Source organism: Amblyraja radiata, chromosome 4 (genome assembly GCF_010909765.2).
Source record: "Amblyraja radiata isolate CabotCenter1 chromosome 4, sAmbRad1.1.pri, whole genome shotgun sequence".
Classification (NCBI taxonomy): Eukaryota; Metazoa; Chordata; class Chondrichthyes; order Rajiformes; family Rajidae; genus Amblyraja; species Amblyraja radiata.
In genome coordinates, this window is record NC_045959.1 from 98,852,968 (window position 1) to 98,866,909 (window position 13,942).

The 13,942-nt window shown below is 45.5% G+C and overlaps 1 protein-coding gene across 2 annotated transcripts in view; it reads right to left on the reverse strand.

Moving 5' to 3' along the window:
* Positions 1–13,337, reverse strand: part of rbbp8 (RB binding protein 8, endonuclease) — a 108,242-nt gene extending 94,905 nt beyond the window's left edge. For both annotated transcript variants that reach the window (XM_033020040.1, XM_033020041.1), the window contains exons 1-2: positions 13,217–13,337; positions 6,371–6,504 (exon numbers count right to left, since the gene is read on the reverse strand). The gene's annotated coding sequence lies outside the window, so the exon portion shown is untranslated. The remainder of the gene's footprint in view (positions 1–6,370; positions 6,505–13,216) is intronic.
* Between the last annotated feature and the right edge of the window lie 605 nt (positions 13,338–13,942).

A 13,942-nucleotide genomic window follows, 5' to 3' on the forward strand; every position in this document is an offset into this window, starting at 1 on the left:
TTTTATGACAATAGCTGTTAAAACTGACTATACCCATCTGACAGGTTAAACATTACACTAACTAACAAGAGATGGCCAAAGGACATAAATGCAGCAAATGTTCTTTTGGTAATATATTTAAAGGTGTCAAGACGCCACATTACCGGGCATTCAGATTAGATGTACGTGTTGTGAACGTTGTTGGGGGAGGGGGGCAGGGAGAGGGAGAGGGGGAGGGGGAGGGAGAGGGAGAGGGAGAGGGAGAGGGAGAGGGAGAGGGAGAGGGAGAGGGAGAGGGAGAGGGAGAGGGAGAGGGAGAGGGAGAGGGAGAGGGAGAGGGAGAGGGAGAGGGAGAGGGAGAGGGAGAGGGAGAGGGAGAGGGAGAGGGAGAGGGAGAGGGAGAGGGAGAGGGAGAGGGAGAGGGAGAGGGAGAGGGAGAGGGAGAGGGAGAGGGAGAGGGAGAGGGAGAGGGAGAGGGAGAGGGAGAGGGAGAGGGAGAGGGAGAGGGAGAGGGAGAGGGAGAGGGAGAGGGAGAGGGAGAGGGAGAGGGAGAGGGAGAGGGAGAGGGAGAGGGAGAGGGAGAGGGAGAGGGAGAGGGAGAGGGAGAGGGAGAGGGAGAGGGAGAGGGAGAGGGAGAGGGAGAGGGAGAGGGAGAGGGAGAGGGAGAGGGAGAGGGAAAGGGAAGGAAGGTCAGCGCTCCTCAAACAACACAGGCATCATCGCTGCCTTGCCCGTCCCTGTCCGACGAGCGCTGACCTTCCTTCCTCCCCACATCCCCTCTCTCTCTTGTACGCCCCCTTATCCTGTACCCCTTCTCCCCCCTGATCCCCATTCCCTCCTCTATTCAGTCCTCACTGACATCCCTTGTGCTCCCCTCCCATCCCCCCCCCCCCATCTATTCACCCTGCACTGATCTCTCTATCCACCTCGCATTGATTCTCCTGCCACCCCCCCATCCTCCCCCCCCCCCATCCATCCTGCACTGGTCCCCCAATTCATCCTGAATCAATGCGAGGTGGATAGAGAGATCAGTGCAGGGTGAATAGCTGGGGGGGGAGGGGTAGATGGGGAGGGGAGCACAAGGGATGTCAGTGAGGACTGAATAGAGGAGGGAATGGGGATCAGTGGAGAGAAGGGGTACAGGATAAGGGGGGGGCGTACAAGAGAGAGAGGGGGGGGGAGGTGGGGAGGAAGGAAGGTCAGCGCTCGTCGGACAGGGACGGGCAAGGCAGCGATGATGCCTGTGTTGTTCGAGGAGCGCTGACCTTCCTTCCCACCTCCTCTGCCCCTTCCTCTCTCTCTCTCTCTCCCCCTCTCTTGTACACCCCCCTCCACCATCCCTTATCTTGAGACCCCTCCACTCCATCCCGCACTGATCCCCATTCCTGCCTCTATTCAGTCCTCACTGACATCCCGTGTGCTCCTCTCTTTATCTACCCCCCTCCCCCCCATCTATTCATCCGGCACTGACCTCCCTATCCACCTCGCATTGATTCTCCTGCCACTCCCCATCAATCCTACAATGGTCCCCCAATTCATCCTGTACTGACCCCCTTCCCATCCATCCTGCACTGCTCCCCCATCCATCCTGCATTGCACCCCTCAATCATCCTGCACTGCTCCCCCCATCCACCCTGTACTGAGCCCCCATTCATCCTGTACTGATCCCCCCCCCTCCATTTATCCTGCACCGATCCCCCCCCATCTATCCTGTACTGATCTTCCCATTCATCTTTTACTGATACACCCCATTCATCCTGTACTGATCCCCTCATTCATCCTGTAGTGATCCTCCCATCCATCCTTTACTGATCATCCCATTCATCCTGTAGTGATCCCCCCCCATCCAGCCTGTAGTGAGCCACCCATTCATCCTGCACAGACCCTCCGATCCACACTGTACTGACACGCCCCCCCCCCCCCCCCCCCCATCCTGCACTGGTCCCCCAATTCATCCTGTACTCACACCCTTTCCCATCCATCCTGCACTGCCTCCCCTCATCCATCCTGTACTGATCCTACCATTCATCCTGCACTGGTCCCCCAATTCATCCTGTACTCACACCCTTTCCCATCCATCCTGCACTGCCTCCCCTCATCCATCCTGTACTGATCCTACCATTCATCCTGCACTGCTCCCCTCATTCATCCTGGGCTGATCCCCTCATTCATCCTGTGCTGATCCCCTCATTGATCCGGTACTAATCACCCCGATCCATCCGGTACTAATCACCCCGATCCATCCTGTACTGATTCCCTCATTCATCCTTTACTGATCCCCTCATTCATCCTGTACTGATCCCTCCCATCCATCCTGTACCGAACCCCCATTCATCTTTTACTGATCGCCCCATTCATCCTGTAGCGATCCCCCCATTCATCCTGCACAGACCCTCCGATCCACACTGTACTGATCCCCCATCCATCCTGCAACGATACACCATTCATCCTGTAGTGATCCCCCATCCATCCAGTAGTGATCCCCCATTTGGGATCACTACAGGATGGGATGAAGGCGCTGATAAACTCTGTTGGTTTCCCCTTCTCTTCTCCTTCTGGAATACCCACGATTTTAATGTTATTTCGACACGAGCAGCCCTCTAGGTCGTTGATTTTTGCTCGCAGGAGGGTGTTTTCCCTTTGTTTTTGTTTTATGTTTGTCTCCATTAGCGTCAGGCGGGTGTCATGCTCTCCAGCTATCTCATCCATGGAATCCATTCGGACCGTCAAGGCATTTTGTGAGGACTGAAGAGATGCAAACTTAGTTTCAAATTGGTCAAAGCAGTCGTTGATGGCCTTTAAAATCGCATCTGACATCTCTCTCAGCATTGCACCTGTTGGTGCGGAATGATCACTTGCTTCACCATTAAAGTCACTGTCTTCACCTTTGTTAGCCATGGTTGCTAGTAGTTTTTGCCTAGCTCTTCCCTTATGCAGGTCTGGACCACACAGAGGTGGATAAACAGGCTGTGAAAAGTTCTGAGAGCAAACTTGACTGAAAGACCGCAATTTTAAACAATTTTAAACCGAACGGAGGGGAGCTCTTGAAAGCACGCCTTACTCCATCCGCTGTACACTAGCGCCCCGCATACAAACCGTCTTAAATGACCACCTAAACTGGCATTTGGCAACCTAAAAAGCTGCCTAGGTTGCCCAGCTGGCAACAGGGAAAAAAAGTTAAGTGAGAGCCCTGTTCACTCTTATGGAATTTGTGGGGGAAATTAATAAAAGTTCAAAAACTAAAACAAATGCTAAAGAAAACAAAGGTACACAAAAATGCTGGAGAAACTCAGCGGGTGCAGCAGCATCTATGGAGCGAAGGAAATAGGTGACGTTTCGGGCCGAAACCCTTCTTCAGACCCATTCAGACTTCTTCAGAAACCCATTCATTAAGAAAACAATTTGCTTTTGTTAATAGATTATGTTAAATCTAACACACTAGATTTAACACTCAAATACTACAGGACTAGGGAACCAGAAATCCTTGATGAATGTTTGAACAAGGATCCTAACACTGAAAAATTAATAGCTTATATTTATAACACCCTCCTAAACAACGAGGTACCACCGACGGTACCATATAGACGACACACATGGGAAAATGAATTAGGTCATCCTATAAAGTTTACAACATATACATCAATGTTCGTTAAATGCCAGACATGCTTTAATACAATTTAAAGTCTTACATAGATTACACTACTCAAAAATAAAACTAAATAGAATCTTCCCACAAATCTCTTCTATTTGTGATAAATGTCTACATCTAGATGCTAATTTAACACGTACGTTTGCAAATTGTATATTAAAATTAAACATTTCTGGACTGATATTTTTGAAATAATTTCAGAAGTTATTAATACAAAACTGGATCCAAACTCAAAATTAATAATACTTGGAATATCAGAGCAAAGTTTAACACTCACAACAAGCCAAAGAAATTTCCTCGACTACAGTATAATAACCAGGAAAAAATTAATATTAACATTTTGGAAAGGCCCTACAACCCCCACAATTAAAATGTGGATTGTGGAAATGTCGGAGACCCTATATCTAGAAAGAATTAGACTTGTCTTAATGGACAAACAAGAACTTTTTGATAAAACATGGGCTCCATTCATTAATTATCTGACGGGATAGATTGGCCAAGCACGAAAACCCAACTGAAACTTGAACTCAGGATTAGATGAAAAGTCATACTTTATAATCTACGAACCTATCTCCAATGACGTATTATAAGTAATCCATTCCACCTTTTTTGTTTTTTTGATATTTGTAACTCTTTATTCTCTCTTTCTCTCTTTTTCTATATAAAAAAAACACTAGAAGCAGAAGTAATCGACAATTGAAAATTTTAATAATGTATGACTGATGTATATGAAGTTTTTTTACTATAATATGTAACTATACTTTATAATATGTCTATTTCTAATAAAAATATTATTAAAAAAAACAACAACAAAAAACAATTTGCATCTATTTTTTTCAATTCACATTTCTGTATTCATATATAAATGCACAGCTTTAAGTAGGTTCATTTTGCTGTATCAGTTTTTCCTACTCCCTACGTTTCCCATAATATTTACCCTCAAGATGCCTGAAGCAGGCCCAGCAAGCAACCTCAAGTAGCCCTTGCTTTCACTCTCTCTCCATCCCCTCCCCTTCCTCCGCCTACTGTCTCTAACTCCATTTTATCTCTGTACCGCCCACTCCCGACATCAGCCTGAACAAGGGTCTCGACCCGAAAAGGTCACCCATTCCTTCTCTCCAGAGATGCTGCCTGTCCCGCTGAGTTACTCCAGCATTTTGTGTCTACCTCCTGTAAACCTAATTGCCCACATAAAGGAATTTCATTGGGAGTCAAACTTGAAATTTTACAAAAGCTTTAGTGTTTGAGAAAATCTTATGTAATAATTAAAGCTGAGTTTTATTGCAGCATCTACAGTCACGTGTGCCTGTAACTGCAGTGGCTGTCCACTTAAGAAATTGCCTTAGGTAGATAAAAGTGCTGGAGAAACTCAGCGGGTACAGCAGCATCTATGGAGCGAAGGAAATGGGCAACATTTCGGGCCGAAACCCTTCTGTTTTGGCCCGAAACGTTGCCTATTTCCTTCGCTCCATAGATGCTGCTGCACCCACTGAGTTTCTCCAGCATTTTTGTCTACCTTCGATTTTCCAGCATCTGCAGTTCCTTCTTAAACAATAAGAAATTGCCTTGTCTGTTTCCTCAAGTGCTCCCATCCCCCACCTTGAACTAGCATCTGCGATACTATCATTACATTAGAGAGGAAAAAAATATCTTATAAGATTGCATATCCACTTATAATAAGATTAAACGGGAAATATCTATTATGGAAAATCATAATATGGATAGTTTACCAGGAATGCAAGTTCTCTGTAATGTTAGGGGTCACCCATATTTTATACAACTCAACATTTTTCTTTCGATTTTGAACTAGGTAAAATGCTAGGATTTTAATTATCTAAGATGCACAAGCACTGAAAACATGAAAACGTTTTCTTTTTAAATTGTAATTTCAAATAAATAACTGAAAACATATGAATTGCCCTCTCCTCAACTTCTTTCACTTAATTCCTCAAGTGTTGACATCTGCAGAACACATCTAGATAAAGGGCAACCAAAGGTAGACAAAAAATGCTGGAGAAACCCGGTGGGTTAGGCAGCATCTATGGAGAGAAGGAATAGACGACGTTTCGGGTCGAGACCCTTCTTCAGACTCGGCGACGTTTCGGGTCAGGACCCTTTTTCTTAGATAAAGAGCAAAATAATTTCCAATCTTAGTATGGCCACAGATTTCACACAAACTACTTGAAACACTACACCCTTGCAAAATACTCAAAAGCACGAGTTATATGGTTTAAAACGCGATCAAATCCATCAGCAAGATGAAGAAGCTAGTCGTCAGCTTCAGGAAGCAGGGTGAAGAACATGCCCCAGTTTGCATCACTGGTGGAAATGATCGAAGGCTTCAAGTTACTAAATATCATCAACAATTATCATGGTCAAAACACATTGACACGAAGACCACGAACATACTACATGTCTCTACTTCCTCAGAAAACTAGGCAAATTAGGCATGACTCTTAACAACATCTAAAGATGCACCACAGAAAGCATTCTTCTGAGGAAATAGAAGCGTTGATGAGCTTTCTATGCATTACTTGCATTACTTACTTTGTCACGGATTTGATTGTACTCATGCATGGTAAGATTTGCCCGAGCAGCATGCAAAATGTTTTCATTGTATGTTGGTACACGTGACATTAATAAACTAATACCAATATGCAAAACATACAAATTCCATGCAAACAGCACACATGGTCAGGAACAAATCTATCAATATTTTGCCAATACCTGAAAAGCACTTACCTGTGCAATCTAGATTCAACAGTACAGGATAAACTCAGGGAAAATGACCTGGTGGTCCAGTTAGGTTCCGAGAAATTGAGTGTCAGAGTCTTCCAGATTAACTGCCAAGAAGGATCCACTTTATCCAATTGATCCTGGAAAATATATCCAATGTATCAAATGGCCTTAAATATAATGGTTTCACAGCTTTCTAGGAATATGCAAGAGCATTTTTTAAATTTATTTTTTTAAAGGGGTTTTGCGTCCACCACCTCAACCTCGTTAATGCCTAAACCCAAACCACTTAAAACATCTTGAAGGAAGGAACTGCAGATGCTGGTTTACACCAAAGATAGACACAGAATGGTGGAGTAACTCAGCGGGACAGGCATAATCTCTGACGAGAAGGAATGGCGATGTTTCGGGTCGAGACTCTTCTTCAGACCCTCAGCCTCGACCCGAAACGTCACCCATTCCTTCTCACCAGAGATGATGCCTGTCCCGCAGCATTTTGCGTCTATCTTCGCATAAATCTTTGTTAATTCTTCCCTCTTTATTCAGCTCCAAAGCAAACCCCAGTCTATCCAATTTTTCCATGATTCTCCAGAATTTTTTGCTGAAAATATTCTCATTAGTTTCATCTGTACTCTTCCTCACACAATCAAAATTCACGCAGTACTATATTCAGAATTATACAATAGCTAAGGCCTTAATTGTGTTTTATAGTTCTAACATGAACTACTTTATCTACAAACACCCTCCTCCCTTCCCTGTACGCCACCTGGATGCACACCCATTTCTTCCTTTCCACCTCCCCCACCTCCTTTATTACTTCCTCGGGCTTCATAATTTGCACTTATTCTATCCTTATCTTACACCTATTTGTCCTTTTATCTCTGGCCTTTGCCCAACTATCTGTCTATGACCCCTCCCCCCCCTCCCCCATCTGTATGCACCGATCACTCACCAGGCCTTGACCAGCCCCTCCTTTCTTCCTACTTTCTCCCCCTCTCCCGCAACACAGTCTGAAGGGTCCTGACCCGAAACGTCACCTATCCATGTTCTCCAGAGATGCTGCCTGACCTGCTGAGTTGCTACACTAGTGTCTTTTTTGAAAACCAGCACCTCTAGTTTCTTGTATCGCCTTCTAAGCCACCTTATTTCGATGACCCAGTTCCTTCAACGATCTGTTCCTTCAAGGTTCCTCCATCCATTTATAACATTTTATCTGTACCACCAATTGTTTTCACAACATAGAAACATAGAAAATAAGTGCAGGAGTAGGCCATTCGGCCCTTCGACCCTGCACCGCCATTCAATATGATCATGGCTGTTCATCCAACTCAGTATCCTGTACCTGCCTTCTCTCCATACCCCCTGATCCCTTTAGCCACAAGGGCCACATCTAACTCCTTCTTAAATATAGCCAATGAACTGGCCTCAACTACCTTCTGTGGCCGAGAGTTCCAGAGATCATCATCTCCGCTGATGAGTCCCACCACTGTTGTGTCCCCAATATAAATCAGAGAAATGTTTCCTCAATTGCTGCCTGCCACAGTATTCTCTGGATAAAGACATATATGATTAATATTGGACAATCCAATTAATCTAATCACATATAAGAAATATTATTGTTTTTATTTAGACAAATTATATAGGAAGCCATTATGAGTAAAGTTAGCGAATTTTGAGAATGTGTCATTTCAGATATAAATAGATTGTGGTGCGTGGGTCTCAAAAAGGAAGAGAGGAGTCAAGTATTTTGAGAGGCACCTTTAATTATGTTCCTCCCGGTTGTAGGGAGGTCCAAACAAGAGAAAGATGGCACCCAAACCGCTGCCTTTAAACCCTCTGGTTAAGGGCCGCCTCCGGACTGAACCACTCCCGTGCCGAGGGGTTCGACAGCTATGATGGCGCGACCCTTGGGAGCCGCCACAAGATTAAATTTACAAAATAAGGAAAGATACCTAACAGGACGTTTTAACAAAATTAAGTTTGAAGTGTTTAAGAAGGAACTGCAGATGCTGGAAAATCGAAGGTAGACAAAGTGCTGGAGAAACTCAGCAGGTGCGGCAGCATCTATGGAGCGAAGGAAAGAAGGAAATAGGCGGTTCCAATATCTGTTCCTTGCATTCAACTTGGTGAACACCTTGGCTCCAGCTAATGAAGGAGTTATTTTTTCAAGAGTAGATGCAGGGTAGTGATTTCTCTTTAAGGCTCTGTTAGGGTCATGAGGATCAAGGCATATCTTCAGTTTGCCATTAGCCTTTTCCCTCACGACGATGGAATTAACCCAATCTGTTGGTTTGTTAACTTTGACAATTATTCCTTTCTTTTCCATTGTCTTCAACTCAGTTTTGCATTTATCCTTCAGTTCTAGTGGAATTCTGCATGCAGGATGGATAACTGGTTTCACTGCTGGATCTAGAGTAATGTGGTACTCATAGTTCTCAAAGCAGCCGATAGTGTCATAAAAGCAATCAGGATACATTGCCATGAGATCATACTTGTTTCTGATTGTAGATCGCTCACTAAGAGGTGTGTTCTCTCTTCAATTCGGTGTGTAGATGAAGTATGAGTGATCTCACAGGGTAGGAATATGAAGATTAGGTCCTGGCAGGTTTGCAGTCTCAGGATTGCTGGTCCGTCAGCATCAGTCGCAAAGAAGGTACAGTTCGCTTGCTTCTTATCACACATAAGTGATCATAGATAGACACAAAAAGCTGGAGTAACTCAGCAGGACAGGCAGCATCACATAAGAGAAGGAATTGGTGATGTTTTCAGGTCTTCTTCAGTCTGAAGAAGGGTCCTGACCCGAAACGTCAACCATTCCTTCTCTCCAGAGCAGGCACGTGTCGTGAGTAATTACTCAGGGTAGGCAGTCAGTCGGCTTTTAAAAATCTTTAAAACCGCACATGCGCAGATTGTTCTCCTCTCCGGTAGGCTTGAGGCAGCATCGACGGCAGAGCAGAGTTGAAGCAGAGATCGATCTCTTAGGTAGGAATAATTCTCCCGTGCCTTTGTTATTTATATTTAATAATTACCATTTTATAATTTTAGTTAGGGTAGGCACTGCCTACCCTGACGGCGCGTGCCTGCTCCAGAGTTACTGCCTGCCCTGCTGAGTTACTCCAGCTTTTTGTGTTCATCTTCTGTAAGCTGCCTTATTTTGTTGCCTCAATAAGGATTGTTTTGTTCTGCTGTATAGTATCTGGTCCAGCATCCCTCTCTTATTCACTTTTATCAGGATACATCTGTCTGAACATGTAGAGACAAGATGTTGCTCTGTGAACCAGTGTCAACCTTGCATCTCAGGTTGGTCATCATGTTGTTCCTCTGAATATAGACTTTTGTGAAAATCTCTTTATGATGATACTTATCCTCCAAGTTATGAATTTGAATGACCCCTATGTTTAGCTCATCATATTGTTCTTGTGAGTGCACATCTTTTCCGTTCTTCTTCATTTGCTGTGGTTTGTTTCCAGCTCTGCAGACTGACTACCAGTGGTTCTGCTTTCCACACTTCCTACAAGTGGTTCCAAAGGCTGGGCAGTTGATTTTATCACTGAACACATGCAATCTGCCAACATCCCTACATATTTGCAGTTTAATATTGCTTGGTGGTTGAGACATCTCAGATCTTGGATGTTTAGGTTTATACTGTGTAAAGGCCTTTACTGCATCCACTTCCTATCTGTAAGAGACATTAGACATTTGCCTGTTTGTAGCTTCATTTCCTCGTGCTATGTCAACGGCAACTTGGAGAGTCAATTGCACATCCCTTCCAATGAGAGACTTCTGGACCTCTTTGTGGAATGTTCCCTATATGAATTTGTCAAGCCCAGTCATTTATCTCTTGCTTATCTTTGAACTTAGATTTCGATGCAACGCTCTTCAGCTTTGTGAGGTAGTAATCCAGATTCATCACTAGCTTGCGTGGGCCCTATGCGTAATGATGTATGCGATGGTTGGCCGTTGGTTCGAGGTGTATTTCAGCCTTATCTAAAATAACTTTTGTCTTCCCTCTGTATTCCTCTTGCTCAAATGTCCAGCTGTTGTACAACTCAGCTTGTCCTCTCCTGCCCAGAGAGCAGGTAGCTTTTTCACTCACTAGTATTCTTCAACACGATGTTGAATAGGCTACATTTTTGTCTAAATCTGGCAAAGGCATTCATTATATCAGGTGGTTTCCAGTCCATTAGTTGCGCCGGAACAGGCATATTTATTGCATCCATATCTATTGCGATATGTACAGCGTTGCCATTCCACTTGTACGTGACTCGTTAATAACCAATTCAATCAATTATAAATATTTAAATCTGCAGTGTGATTATTCATCTAGCAACAAAAGAAAGTGATTTGAGTCTCGGTAGCCGATTAAAGCATATTTAGCACTTGCGGGTCATCTTCAGAATCATTACCCCATACACCTTTGCCAAGAGTGTTATATTTTCTGATGCCTCGAGGTCTATCTTCAAGATAAAGAACAGAGACAGCACTTTGTGTCACAGTGCTCTTTTAATAGTTCCATCTATTAAAATCACTTCTAAAGGCATCTACGGGCTTCTACAGCCATCTCATTTTGCAACGGTTCACGCTATCCACATCACAAGACTTAACTACGACATGCACTTAATTTGCATGTTACAACCCAGTTTCAATTGTAACAATATGATAATTATCCAGAATAAAACAAAACATAAATCAGTTGGCAATGTAGGCAAGAAAATGGCAGATGGCACTTCATCCAGACAGGTATGAGCTTGCTCTTTGGGAGATCAAACACAAAAATAAAGCATGCAGTAAATAGCAGGACCCTGATGAGCATTGATTAACGAAGAGATTGTGGGTGTAAGGCCAGAGTCCTTTAAGAGCTGCAACACGTGGATAAAGTGGTAAAGAAGTTCTACGGCTATTTTCGGTCAGGCCAATGAGTATAAAACATGTCATGTCATGTTGCAGCTGTATAAAATTTGGTCAGTCCACACTTGGGAGTACTGTCCGAAGTTCTGGTCACATTACAGGAAGGATATAGAAAATTTGGAGAGGGTAGAGATTCATTAGGATGTTGCCTGGATTATTGATGTCTTTTCCGAGGGTGGAAATATCAAATACTAGAAACCATGACTAAGGAGGGGAGGGAGGGGGGCAGTTTAAAGGAGATTTGAGAGGCATTCTTTTTAAACAGCGATAAATACCTGTAATATACTGCCAGGGGAGGTGGTGGAAGCAGATACAGTAGTAACTTTTAAGAGGCATTTAGACAGACTCACAAACAGGCCAGGGATGGCGAGATCTAGGCCCGTCAGGGCAGATATGATTAGTTCCACTTGCCATCATGACTGGCACAGACAATAGACAATAGGTGCAGGAGTAGGCCATTTGGCCCTTCGAGCCAGCACCGCCATTCAATGTGATCATGGCTGATCATCCACAATAAGTACTGCGTTCCTGCCTTCTCCCCACATCCCCTGATTCCGCTATTTTTAAGAGCCTCTGTCTGTCTTTTTTTTTTTTTTTGTCCCGTTGAGGGTATAGTTTGTAGTGGGATTTTAATTGTGTATGTGTGGGGGGCGGGGGAAACTTCTAAATCTCTTCCCTGCACGGGGACCCGACCTTTTCACTGCCGGGTCTCCGTTGTCGTTGAGGCCTAGCATCGTGGGGCGGCCTCCAACCGGAACGACCTGGGGGCTCAAGTCACGGAGCCGGCGGAGCTGCGGACCTACCATCGTGGAGCTGGCCGGCTTCAGAGCGTGGAGAGCTGCTGCGACCCGACTCCGGTGGATGGTGACACCGGGAGCTCGCGGGTCCCCGGTGGGAGACTACTTTGTGGGGCACTGGCAACGGCGACTTCACCCGCCCGAATTGCGGGGTTGAAAGTGACCTGGAGCAAGGCCTTACATCGCCCGGCGCGGCTTAAACAGCCGCGGGACTTGCTAGCGCCCGCCGGGGGCTCCAACATCAAGACCCGGAGCAGGGCCTTACATCGCCCGGCGCGGCTTTAAATGGCCGCGGACTTGCTAGCGCCCGCCGGGGGCTTTGACTTTGACATCGGGAGAAGAATGGAGAGCAGGGGAGAGACAAGACTTTGCCTTCCATCACAGTGAGGAGGAGATTCACTGTGATGGATGTTTGTGTAAATTGTGTTGGTGTGTGTCTTGGTTCTTTTCTTGTATGACTGCAGAAACCAAATTTCGTTTGAACCTCATGTGAGGTTCAAATGACAAATAAATGGCATTGTATATTGTATTGTAGCTCTCTCTTGAAAGCATTCAGAGAACCTGCCTCCACCGCCCTCTGAGGCAGAGAATTCCACAGACTCACCACTCTCTGTGAGAAAAAGTGTTTTCTCGTCTCCGTTCTAAATGGCTTAGTCCTTATTCTTAAAGACATCATAGACTCCAGTTCCTGTTCTGTACTGCCCAAGGTACTTTGTTCTAAGTGTTCTGTGAGAGATGTCACACAGCCAAGTTACTAATTACGTGACCACATTTGCTCCTGGACCACTGTCAAGGTGCAGGGTTCAGGCCCACTGACCCCATTCCCTCTTTGTTTGGTCTTCCATTCCCCCCCGTTGTCCACCCGTCTCCTTGCCCCCACCTCATCCCCTGCTTCACTCAGTACCTGAAACAAAAAGTAAAAAACAAACTGCTCAAGTAGCTCAGCGGGCCTGGCTGGCAGCATCGATGGAGGCAGAGGGACGATGCAGGGTGGCCCACCTTCCTCCACAGGAGCTGCCCGACCCAGTGAGCTCCAGCGGCGGCCGCTGTGGCTCCAGGCCCGGCCCGGCCCGGCCCTCCATTCACCCACTTGCTCCTTCCCCTTTTCCCGGTGCGCCTCTTGCCCCCTTCTCCTGATCTCTCTTACCTCTGCCGGCAAACAGCCGATCAATCCTCTGACAAGCTCCCAAGTTGCAAAACAGACCAGGTCCAGGAACAAGTTCGAAATGAAGCGGCAAGGAAGGTTGCCGGAAGGCGCGTAGTGAAGAGGGGCGGCGCGGTTCTATGATTGACTCTAGCTTTGACTAATAGCAACCAACATTCTGCCAACACCCTCCCCCAGCAGCAAAAGTCCTGCAAGACTGGGTACCGGGAAGCATTGGCACCTTTGGGCAAGCTCTGCTATAAGATCTTTGCCTTTGGGCTTCATCCTTCCTGACCAGCAAAGATCTTTGCTAACCAGCGCCTACTGTCGCAAACCCCCCATTGCAGAGAATAAACAGACAGAAAAATAACTGAAGAGGGGTCTCGACCCGAAACGTCGCCTATTCCTTCTCTCCACAGCTGCTGCCTCACCCGCTGAGTTCCTCCAGCATTTTTGTCTACCTGGGAAATTATAATGTAAGTGAAAGGAGTAGAATTAGGCCATTCGGCCCATCAAGTCTACTCCACCATAGCTGATCTACCTCTCCCTCCTAACCCCATTATCCTGCCTTCTCCCCATAACCTCTGACACCCTAATATACTGTAGATTCTGGATATATGCTGCAGTGGATATTCAGGAAATTGGACAACATAGTGACAGGAGAGTTAATGTTGCAGACTTCACAAAAAAGCTGATCTCAATATTATTTTCCACTTCTCTGGTACATAG